Source organism: Pelecanus crispus, chromosome 3, assembly GCF_030463565.1.
Source record: "Pelecanus crispus isolate bPelCri1 chromosome 3, bPelCri1.pri, whole genome shotgun sequence".
NCBI lineage: Eukaryota > Metazoa > Chordata > Aves > Pelecaniformes > Pelecanidae > Pelecanus > Pelecanus crispus.
Genome location: NC_134645.1, coordinates 127,905,569 through 127,918,289, shown reverse-complemented (window position 1 = coordinate 127,918,289; position 12,721 = coordinate 127,905,569).

The following is a 12,721-nucleotide window of genomic DNA, read 5'->3' as shown; positions in this document are numbered from 1 at the left end:
AATCTGTGTCATTATTAAAACCAAAACAATAATCAGGATAGAGCAGAGAGAAACTTTACAATAAAAAGATCCCAATTAAGATTTGGGGTTTAAACCTCTCAGACAGCTTGTGGGAAAACAGTAATAACGACAACAATAAACGCAGGAGCAACAAAAAAAGTGGGATCCCAGTGCCTATGCCCACAGTGAGAATAAAAAATGCAAAGCCTGGGCCACCTCGCCTTTAATTTCCTAACTGCTGTTTTGTAAGGCTGTGTCATGCTTCTCAGTTCAAACACGCTTTGGCTCTTTATTATTCATGGGCCTTTTTCTCAGTCAGTGGTGTTGAATAATAAAACAGCCCAGGATCAAATGGGCCAATTCTCCACGCCTGACACCAACTGCTACTGTTCGCTGGGCTCTGCCAAGCGTTGCCTCTGATAATGAGTGGGATTTGGTTAAACAGTAAATTAATGAATAATGAAATATCCAGGTTGATCAGTTAGAGAGCACGCTTGCTTTGCCCCCGGCCAAACGCTCGGGGCAGAAATTACTCTCAAACGGCACTTGCCTGTGTGCTGGGCTGGATAACTATTTTACAGCCTATTGCTTGACAGGATGTTGGGAAGGGGCGAGGGGAAGGGGGGGAGGTGGGGGAAGCAAAGCGGGCAGGGCAATCTCCCCATCACCCCGCACGGAGGGGCGAAGGGGCCGGTTTGGGGCCGTGCAGACCCCCTAGAAGGGGGAGAGGGTGGCAGAGCTGAAGGAGCTGGGTATGAGGTTGGGGGAAGGATGAGCTCACTCCCAGGTCTTCCTCTCTTCTCCCAACTTTAGCAGGAGATTACCTTGACCTTGGCTATCACTGGGGATAACCCAACTTTTCTCTCCCCCCACCCCGGCCGCCGCTCAGCCCTCAATTCGTGCCTTGCCTCAGCCGTGTCCGAGCGTGTTTCTGAGCAGGGGCCATCCCTCCTGGCAGGGCTTGTAGCCCAGAGTGCAGAAAGAGCTTCCCGGAGCCGGGTGTCAGGTGGGTTTGGCAAATAAAAGAGACTTGCGAAAGGCTTCCTGCACGGGGATGGGGCAGCCGCATATAAACAGGGAGAGATGGAGAAAGCATTGCAGCAAGGAGAAAACAACCGTGTAGCCTTCATTTTCTGCACCGGGAGAGATAAGTAGCTGTAAAATATTTCCCGCAGGTCAGTAACACAAGTCAGTAGGTGTGCACAAACACACACGCGCGATTTCTACAGCTAGAGGAGGGGGAAAAGCCCTTCTGCACAACGCCCCAGCCCCGTGTGTGTTTTGGGATGGAGGTATGGCGAGAAAACCGCTATAATTACCACCTTTTATCCAGAAGGGAAACTCTCTGTAACCGCCTCTCCCTCCCCCTTTCTTTTTATGCTTATTCTTTCCGAACTTTCTAAACACTCGCCAACTTCCCAAGCCAAGCTAGAGCAAGGCGGGGGGGGAGGCGGGGGGAGGCGAGGAAAAAACCGGCTGTTTCCAAAATGCGAGTTTACAGGTCGGGGCTGAGTTACTTTCCCTCGTCTCATGTCACTCCTAAGTTAAAGTTTAAAGAAATCTTTGAAGCGTAAGGAGGAAGGAGGTCCCCGCTACGCCCCGGCCATCGCCCCCGTCCTCCCCCGGCAGCTGCCGGGCGCAGGGGAAGCCTCCAGGCTCCGGCTCCAGTGGCAAAATCCCAGGAAAGCGGGACTGGAGGGCTTCAAACGCTATTCTCCTTCACTTTCTCAGTCTTCTTCACTCATCTGTCTGCAGAGTGTTTTGTGAGTGTGAGGATGAGCAGCGGATGAGCAGGCGGCTCTCCGGGGCAGGTTCAAGCCCGTGTTTATTTTACACGTCGAACAAAACCCTACCCCACGTTCGCCGCCAAATGTTAATATAAAAAAATCCACAACTTTTCGTTTTAAAGCATTTCACCTCCGCCCTTCTTGCTCGTGCTATCCCCATTTTAAATAGCTTTTTTGAATCCGTGAAAAGCATTTATCCAAAAATGCTTCCTAGCCCCGTTTGCTGTTCTTCCACCACCGTCCCTTCCCATTGCCACCAGTTATTGAACCGTGATTTTCTACACCGAGCTGGAAGCCGGCTCCTTTTTTTTTTTTCCCCAGCCGAACCAGGATCCACTCTGCACTGAAATAAAGCAGCACCAGAGTGTAGGGAGGACCGGGGCTTGCTCTCGTCCCGATCTTTGCTCACAGCTTTTGGGAAGAGCTGCAGAGCCGGCTTTGCAGGCAACGGCGGCTTTCGGTGGAGTCCCGGGGAGTTTTGCAGGAGCAAGGACTGTCAGGTGATGCTCCGTGCAGCAAGAGCGAGCTAAACTGTTGTTAGCGCTGGTTTCATGAGCCAAAAGATCTCCCCGGGTACTTTAATGGATTTTTGCAAGGAAGAGAAATGCCGGCACGCATTTCATTCACCTTGGCGTTTTAAGCGGGTAGAACTCTGGATATAATTGCAATTGCACCCAGCGCTCTTTGTAAATCTCAGCACGCACTAATGTATCACCTGGAAAGAACCGAACGTTTCTGCTTCGAAGGAAATGTTCCTCTCGACCTGAGGAAAGCATCCTCCTCGCGTGCTGTCGGAAGATGACGGCAATCCCGCGCACGCCGCATTTATTTAATAGCACCGAGGACCCCCGGCACGGCACCTCCCCACGCCGGGAACCGGGGAGGTCACACCGCACCGGGCAGCGCTCCGGATAGTGTCTGCCTCTGCTTTAAAAACACCTTGTCAAGTGTTAAACCCTTCTTTTTTTTCTTTTGGGTTTCTGGGTTTCGGGGTGTCCTTTTTTTTTTTTTTTTTTTGGTTGTGGGGATTTTTTTTTTCATTTGCCCCAGCGGGGGCAGATCCGGAGCGGGGAGGGTAGGGGTAAAAGGATGGTTGTCTCTGAAAATTCGGGTGAGAAATACACACGCAAACACACACTCCTTTCATTTTAGTGTTGTTTGAAGGAAGCTCCGAAGTAATTGCGGTCATTTCGTAATTGCGTGAGATTCTGGGGGTTTTTTTCGTCTTCATTTTAAGGAGAGAGTATAGAGACACTCTTGGCTCGTAAATCCCTAGGGATTTCCTTCCTCCCCCCTCCCCGAAAGCGTTCCCAGGCAGAGGGACGTCTTGCTGGAAGGGAAATCAGGGCAGCCCTTCCTCCGCTGCCCCGGGGCGCAGGATCAGGCCCCGGGCCCGGCTGTGGGGGCCGTGGGATGTGCGGAAAGCCAAGCCCTGCGCTGGGGTGGGGGGGGGGGAGGCCCTGCCCTCCGCACTGGGGTCTGGTGCAAGGGTTTCATTCCAAAGGCAAAAACGAGGAGCTTTTTTTTTTTTTTTTTTTTCCCCTCCTTAACTCCTAAAAGTCAGTAGTGGTGTGCGAATGGGAGCGACTCCGTGTGACGATGAGGAGCTACGCGCGGTTGTGACACGACGTGTAACACAATGTCCCGGTACAGCTGTGCACATACGCAGGCACACGTCCATCCACCGGGAAAAAATTTGTGTGGATGCCTGTTTACGAGAGAGACAGAGAAAACAAAGGAATTCAATGAATATATTGGTACTGGGGATTATTTAAGACATTTGACTCGTTCAATCATAGGGACACCAGATGTTATTTATGAGGTCTCGTATAAATGTGGGCCATACCACGAAGGTGGGGAGGGAAAAGGAGAAAAAAAAAAAAAAACAGCAAAAGGGAAAAAAAAATAAAAGAAAGGAGTTCACCCCAAAGGGATGAAAGACAAAAATGATGTTTATGAGTATATAAATCAAGGTGAAGTTTTGTAATGGAAACTAGAACTACCTAGAGTTTAAAAAGGAGACTGGGGCAAGGCAGGAGAGATGGAGAGAAGGTCCCCGCTGGTCATGAGTGGGAAGGCAGATTATAACATCAGTCCGGTGGGGAGGGGAAGTTTTGATGAGCTGGGTTACTGCTGCTATTCATTTATTTTTAACCTTAGCTGGGGTGAGAAGCTAGAGGAGGAGATAGGTAGGTAGGTATAAAGAAGGAAGGAAGGAAGGAAGGAAGGAAGGAAGGAAGGAAGGAAGGAAGGAAGGAAGGAAGGAAGGAAGGAAGGAAGGAAGGAAGGAAGGAAGGAAGGAAGGAAGGAAAGAAGGAAGGAAAGAAGGAAGGAAAGAAGGAAAGAAGGAAAGAAAGAAAGAAAGAAAAAGAAAGAAGGAAAGAAGAAAGAAAAAGAAAGAAAAAGAAAGAAGGAAGGAAAGAGAGAAGGAAGGAAAGAAGGAAAGAAAGAAGGAAGGAAAGAAGGAAGGAAAGAAGGAAGGAAGGAAGGAAGGAAGGAAGGAAGGAAGGAAGGAAGGAAGGAAAGAAGGAAAGAAGGAAAGAAGGAAAGAAGGAAAGAAGGAAAGAAGGAAAGAAGGAAAGAAAGAAAGAAAAAGAAAGAAGGAAGGAAGAAAGAAAAAGAAAGAAAAAGAAGGAAGGAAGGAAGGAAGGAAGGAAGGAAGGAAGGAAGGAAGGAAGGAAGGAAGGAAGGAAGGAAGGAAGGAAGGAAGGAAGGAAAAAGAAAGAAAGAAAGAAAGAAGGAAAGAAGGAAAGAAAGACAGAAGGAAAGACAGACGGAAAGAAGGAAAGAAGGAAAGAAGGAAAGAAGGAAAGAAGGAAAGAAGGAAAGAAGGAAAGAAGGAAAGAAAAAGAAAGAAGGAAAGAAGGAAAGAAGGAAAGAAGGAAAGAAAAAGAAAGAAGGAAAGAAAGAGAGAGAGAGAGAAAGAAAGAAAGAAAGAAAGAAAGAAAGAAAGAAAGAAAGAAAGAAAGAAAGAAAGAAAGAAAGAAAGAAAGAAAGAAAGAAAGAAAGAAAGAAAGAAAGAAAGAAAGAAAGAAAGAAAGAAAGAAAGAGAAAGAAAGAAAGAAAGAAAGAAAGATTGATTCTGATCTTGGCTTGTTGAAGAGCTTTGGGAAAAGGCAGTGGAGCAGGAATATTCCTTCTTTCCTCACACTGCACTTCCAGAGCCGGGGTGCGGGAGCGCACCCCACGCAGCGCTGGCTGCGGGCCGGGGGCAGCGGGAGGAGAACGCGGCCCCGGGGGAGGCAGGGCACAGCGGCAGCCCCCCGGAGCAGCGAACCGCACTCGCGGGGAATACACACATAGTGTGATCTGATCCGCACCCCGCGTCCGCCGCCGGGACCCTGCGAAACGCGGGCTGCGCCCTAAATCGTCTCCTCGGGTCCCATTTTAAAGGGAGCGCTCGGATTCCACAAGCGGCTGCTTCCGCCGAGTTATAAAAGAGATTTTTATTTTTATTTTTATTTTTATTTTTATTATTTTTATTATTTTTATTTTTTATTTTTATATTATTATTTTTATTATTTTTATTTTTATTTTTATTATTGTTATTATTATTATTATTATTATTATTATTATTATTATTATTATTATTATTATTATTATTATTATTATTATTATTATTTTAAATCCCCTTTTTACATAACTGTTGCACAGTTCTTGGACAACAGAGAAGCTTCCTGATCCCCCCCACGTCCCCCAAACAACCCCCCCCCCCCGACTCCGCTGGGAGCTGCGAGGGCTGTTTTGAAAGGTTTCGTGCACAACACACGCTCTGCTAAAAATAATACCGTCGGTGCGATTAAAACAAAAGAAAACAAAACAAACTCGAAAAGCACGGCATGCAGCCTGGTTTGGGGAAATGGGCTCCAGTGCCGCGGCTCTTCCCAACGCTCCCTGCCTGCGGGCACCCCCACCCCCCACCCGGGGTCAAAGGGGGGGGGAGGGGAGGTTTGGGGGGGTCCCCACTCCTCACCCTGCAAGGCCGCGGTAAAAAAGGAGGAATGGGGCTGGCGGGGGAGGATTCCCTTTCCTCTTGCTCACAGCTCCGCTGCTCGCCACCACCACCTCGTTTTCCCCCTGCTCGGACCCCGGGCGCTGCTGCCCCCCCCCCCCCCACACCGCTCCCTCCATCCTGGGCCCCCCAAACTTGCTCCAGGCGTTTTTGCCATCACACCACGGAGAGAAAGTAGGTCACGGCTGAGGCTAAGCCTGGCTCAAGCGGAGGCAGCCGAGCCTCGAAAGCTTCCCCATAAAACAGATTTGGGGGTCGTCGTTTGCAATGGTTCTTTTTTTTTTTTTTTTTTTTTTTTTTTTTTAAATGATGATGATGATTTATTTTGGACACCTTGGGCGATCAGCTGAGGCGGCTCCTGTAGTCCAAGCTGGAAGGAGAGGGAGAAAGGGAGGTAGTTTGGGAGGTGGAGGTGGGCATGGATTTATTTTTTGCTCTTCCCCCCCCACACCCCCTCCCCCGAGAGAAATATGAAGTTGCAAAACCCGATCCCCCGCCCGGTCCGGCTCCTGCATCTCCCCCTCTGCCCTCGTAAACAACACCTCTCTTGGAAAAGCGACAGAGAAAAGCCAAGCCAGGCAAATCTTCAGAGCGGGTATTTAACTGAAATAGTTCCCGGCGGTAAAAGCGGTGCTTTGCACCGCTTCCCACCCTGGGGGCTGCCTGTTGGAGCACGCGTGTGTGTTTGTTTCCAGGGTGGCTGTGATGTACAGGGGGGGGGAAAAAAAAAAAAAAAAAAAAAAATTTCTATAATAACGCAGGAAAAAAAAAAACAAACCCCACAAAAAAAAAAAAAAAAAAAAAAGAAAAAAAAACCCCAACCCAACCCACCCTGAGGCCCTAATCTGCGCCCCCTCCCCCTTCGCCCACCCGCAGGGTAAACCCCGAGTCACTCCGGAGTGGCTCCGGGTTAGCCCTGGGGAGCCGGCTCTCCCCTCAGCCCCTCTTCACGAGTGTCCGTGACAAACCGAAATAAAGCAGATTTGGGAACGGGGAGGGAAGGGGGAGCAAGGGGGAGGTGGAGGAAGAAGTTGCTTTGATTTGAGTATTTCCTTTTACTAATTACCCGTGTTGCAACTGCAGACCTAAAGGTAGAAAACAATCCCGCGTTGTGAATACGACCATCACTCCCGAGCTGTATATAAGAGTATATATATATATATACATACACACACATATACACACTCACATTCACGTATACAGAAGTGAAAAGTACAGTAACAGGAACACAGCAGTGGGAGGGGGAAAAAAAAAAGTTTCCTGATATTGAAGGCTTACACAGCATTTTCTTTTAATGGCTAATACTTTGAAAAGAAAAAGAAGGTTTACTCCTAATTCAGCTGGCAAAAGCAAAATGAAACGAAAGCTCACGTTAACATGACTTGAGGTTTATTATAGGTCTGCTTAGAATGAAGAGGTAAGAGTGGTAAAAATATGGACACTTTTGAGTCAGACAGAAATAAAATACCAACATTTCTGAGAAGCAATATTTATTGTCTTTTTTTTTTTTTTTTTTTTTTTAATGTAGAGACATGTCCTGAATTTCCCCAAAGCCTAGATTGGGAAAATAAAGACTTCTTGGCGTTATAAGTAAATCCGTCTGCAGAATCGAAGCAGCACCAACATTCAAAAAAACTGAAGAGGAAAATACAACAAAACACAACAATCTCTTTTTTTTTTATTCTTATTCTTATTATTTATGTAAATCAGGTCATCACTGGACAAGAAACCAATTTCTACCCATTACCATAACAGCTTGTCTATAAAGAACAGAAAAGATTCAGATAGGATACTATCTAGTCAAGCGGGATTTTTTTTTTTTGTAGGTTTTGTTTTTTTCTTTTTTGTTTGTTTTTTTTCTTTTTTACTTTTTGTTTTTAAATTCCCCCACCCATTCACAGAGGTATAGATTCACAGATAAATAACCCAAAAACTACTTGCTCGCCATATTTACACATTCCCGTTAAATTAAGCATAAATAAATATATACAAACTCAATACTGAATGCCTCTCCACATTTCTTCTCAGGAAGAGTCGATAAACTGATATTTCTCACTGCATGGTCAGATTTTTCAAGAAGAGGAAGTGAAAGGGATCGTTTGGGGCATAAAAGGAGAATTTTTTTTTTTTCTTTCATCTTTCCAGTTTCTCATTCGCTTTTTCAGAGCTTTGCATTTGTTTGGGGCTTTTTCCTTTTTTTCTCGCTGGCACACAATGTTTCGTCTCTCTCGAAATGTTCAGGCGTTTGCCAGTGTGTTTGGGGATATTTTCTTCCACTTTTTTTTCCCTTTGTATAAGAAAATATACTATTTGTAAAAAGCCTACGGTCTCTCTCACACAGGGAAGCCGGAGGGGAGGGGGAGTGTGGCCGAATCGATCTGGCAATGCTCACGGCAGCTGAAACGAGCACCAAATTCTCCGAGAAACGTATTAAACCAGAGCCGAACAGGTCTGCGTGATAAACCGGTCAGAAAGAGATGAGCAGGGGAAGGGAATAAGCCCTTTGGGCACAGCTAAAGGTCTTAAAACCATCCTCCTCCCGCCCCCACCTCCCTCCCAGCCCCAAATGCAAATTTGGGGATTTGGGGGGAGGTTGGGCTGGGATGCAAAGGGACTTGAAACAGCTTCTCACAGAGAATTTCTATTAGGTGGGACAAGATACGACCCGATTTTAAAGAAACTATCGGGTTGTAAAAGGATTTCCATAAAATTGGCTTCTTGTTTCCTTCACACCTTGTGTGAATAACAACCGGGGGGGCGGGTGGGGGGGAAAGTCAGGGAGTGTACAAAACCAAACATCTTTCCAATGGAAAATAGAGAATTGTTATTAAAATAAAAAAGCGAGACTAAGAATGAAATAAAATTTACAGCAACCCACCTGTTTGGTTTGAAAACAAACTTTTCACAGTCTCTCCTCAAACTTTTCCCTTGAGTTAAAAAGCAAAGCTGCTGCGTTAATCCTCCTGTTTATTGATTTATGATCCCGAGGAAACCAAATCTTTTAATAACTCAATTATCAGATAAACGTCTGAGGTGCCCCGCCAACACAAGTAGTCAGGCTGGGAAAGTGCAGGGGAGCAGGAAAATGCTTTTCAGCGTGAGGCTGAGTTTAGTTTGGGGGGCACCTCCGTCCTCAGCACTGGTAGGAGCCACGGAGCAATGGATATTTCCCTCTAGGACCAGCACTAGGCTAGGGGGAAAGCCAGAGATGGATATACTCCTATGCCATGTGTTTCTGCCTGTCTACATTTAAATCAGAAACCTCGTGTGGATTTTGCCTCCATACTTTGGGGAGCACATGGGGGGCATCCCACTGAAATCAATGGCTTTATTTTGCCTGAGCGAAGCACAGCCTGGCATTTGCAGTCTGTATCTTCCAGGTAGAAGGCACGAGGGGCAGATCCAAGGTTGCCAGGAGTCAATGGAAACTCTTCCCTCAACCTTCTCAAGGTTTAGGTCCTGGTCCAGGTGACCAAACCTGTGCCTAGGGGACATTTGAGCAGCAGCAGCAGGATCAGGCCCTCACATGCGCATGTGCACACACGTGGGCAGGTTTTTCCCCAAGAAGTTGCAAACGGTTCCCTCTCCTCATTAACTCACAGTGGTGATGGGATACTGTCTTCTGCTCTTAAAAGGAGCATCCCCAACATCTTCCCAAAGACAAGGAAGGACCATCCCCAACATCCGCCCCAAAGCTTTCGGCTGGAATCTCCAGGGTGGCAGAGAGCAGGTCCCCATGTCCCTGCGTGTGCAGCTGGGGAGGTGGAAGACTGAGAGCTGACTTGGGGTCTCCCTGCACCCAGGACCCCCGCTGGGCTGGGTGATGCTGAAGGGCTGGGCCCACGGGCTCCTCACAAAGGCTTTTTGCAGAGGGCAGGCAAAGCAGTGTTCAACACTTTGTGCTCTGCTTCAATAAACAGAATATTCTCACCAGGCGGAGAAGGAAGATGTGCTTTCGGGTGGTGCCATTCATTCCTCCTCAGATACACACACACGTACCCCTTCCCTTTCCCATGCATCACTGCTGGGGCATGCCCTGTGCTGGAGCTTGGATTGTCCTTCCCCAGGGGCCTGCTGAATTGGGGGTGGTTGGCAAGAGGTGGACTTTGGAGACCCAGGGGCAGCCTGGGTGCTGCTTTTCAATCTGGGGGTCCCCAACCTACTGGTGGGGGGATCCATGAGATCTGCATCACCTAGGGATCCACACCTTCTCTCGTGACATCTGCAGGGGCATGCCGGTTACTAAAACCCACTGCCAGGGACCTGCCAGGGTCAAAGACTACCTCCAACTCATCCCAGCAGCCCATGAAGAAGGGTGTCTGCCTCAGTTTCCCCCTTTTCTCACGTGAGGATCCCCACCGCACTCTGCACCAGAAGAACCGAAGGTGCCTGAATGAGGAGCAGCTCCAGAGGAGTCAGAGCTCCTTGGGGCTGGATGATTCCTGGGTTTCTGGGTTTTCCTGGGTTTCTATTGCCACGCATGCGCCTGACTCACAGGTAGGGAACAAAAGCGGAGACCACCTCTTGCTGCACAAAGATTTGAAAAGCAGAGCAGCTGTAGCCATTTCTCAGATAGCTAAGGACACTAAGGGTGACAATCAAGAGGCTCATTTGCTTTTTTTTTGTTTTAAGAAAATCGTGTTGGGGGATGTTGAGAGTATTGCTGAATTATTTCTCCCCCACAATCCACTTTGGGTGGTATCTAGGAACTAAAGCAAGGCTAAGGCTTCTCTTTTCTCTCTCTCCCTCTGTGTTCAGGTGTGCCTGCTTGGGTGGGTGGGATTGAGTGCTCCAGCTTTAACAGGGATCCCGGGGCAGGGGGGGGGCGGGGGGCACTGACCCCACTGGAGTTTTGCCAGCGACTCCAGGAGATTTACCCACACCCAGTAACTGTTCTGACATAAGCAAAAAGATGTGTTAGTGCACAAACCCTACCCCACGGAGAAACACATGCAATTACCCAGTACAGCAGAATCCAAACAGAAATTCATATCCTTACACTTCAGCATTATTGTTACCATAGAAGACAAAGAAATGTATGTTAAAAAAAAAAAAAGTAAAGAAATCAAGCTTCCCCTCCACCCCCCCCAAAATCATACGCATAAGACATCCTGTCACACACCAAACCACTGAGAAAAACATTGGAGTTAAGAAGTTTTTTCCCCCTACCACACTGACTTGTTCTAAAGCAAGAGTCACAAGACATTTTTTTAAAAAGCTTTCTAAGAGAAACAGATTTCCTCAGACTGAGCTCAGAAATCAGGATATTCCCTGGCAAGCCCTCCCCACTCCCATCACGAGGAGCCAGCTCACATGGCAACATTTTCCTCCCTGGGTACAAGCCCCTAGTGCCAAGCAAGTGTGGTAACATTCAACACAGCTCTTATTTTCTTTGCAATATTACACCTCGATTTCAACTTATATTTTTTTATCTCGTTCAAATTATTCCCTTTGAGCTTCTTTAAAGAAGTGCACCTACAGAATTCGGAAACAACTGGCTTTGATTTGAAAAAGCAAAAAAAAAAGAAAAGTATCAGAATATCAGAATTGTGGATTTTTTTTCTCTGTACCTGATATATTGTGTAGGGATCTCTAGTCCTCTTTGAAGAAGCTCATAAGCCAAGCGGGCAAAGCTTTAGGAAACAGAAGAAAATAAAATAGTGCATACTCCTGAGAAAGAATTACATACTCATATCACTCATTTTTTGTTGTTGTTAACAGTTCTTTAAAAATAGGGGAAGATCTCTCTCACACACACTACTCAAGGAAATTAAGGACTGCAACATTGGTATAGTTAGGAATATAAAACTCCCTAGAGAAAAAGAGGAGATCTCAGAAAATTAAGAAATCAGATAGCGCTGACATTTTACCAGGCCTTACTTTCAAATTTTGCAACCCATTATAGACAAGGCATCCTACCATCAAAGGCAAGTACGAAATTACAAAGGTATGCTTTCATGCACGAATATGTGTGGCTATACACACATTTTTTTATATATATATATGTGTGTATATCCATATATACACACATATATATACAAACATACATAGGATACACACACACCCCTATCAGGTTATGTGTGCGCATACGCATATGCACATACATACGCACACACGCGCCCATACACACCTGTAAACGCTGGTAATCTAAACAGAGAGTCTGTCTAGACCAGGAAAAACAAAAAAAGAGTTCTTAAAAAATAGAGTTAGCTAATTTGACTGAGCTACGACGACTTGAAACTTCCCATCTAACGGCATCTAATATTAAGACGCTGCCATGAACGCAGCTCGAACTGGCTGGTGCGGGTGACTTGGCGAGAGGTCTGCGCGCTTGCCTCCCCTCCTTTCCTAGTCTAGACAGAACCAGGGTGGTGAGATGAGACGGGAAGAGTTGGAGGGAATGAGGCGATGGGGTTGCTCAGAAAGGAATGCTCTGGAAGATCATTTTAGCTAGGGTGGAGACAGGACGTCATTCAAAAAAAAAGAAAAAAAAAAAAAAAAGAAAGAATAAAATAAAAATAATAGCAAGACAGACCGTGCAGCTCAAGAAATCAAAGCACTGACACCAAAAATGTTTCTCCAATTTCTTCCAATAAGTTATTCATTTCTTTCTTTTATTATTATTATTAATTATTATTATATTCCCCTCCCCCCCAAATCATTATTTAAAAAATGTGAAAGAACAGAAGTGGGAAAAAAATCCTGGTGGTTGTCTTCACATGTTCCTGGCAAGAGACTCTGAACCACTGGTCTTGCGCCATTGTGCTCCTCTGATCTTAAATTATTGTCTTTCTTTTATTATTATTATTTTTATTATTATTATTATTATTATTTTGTCCTACCTAATAGAATTCTTCCAAAGCCAAATCCAGTATTTTTAAAGCTAAAATTAAGACGGTTTTGTTTTAAAAGATTATCTCTC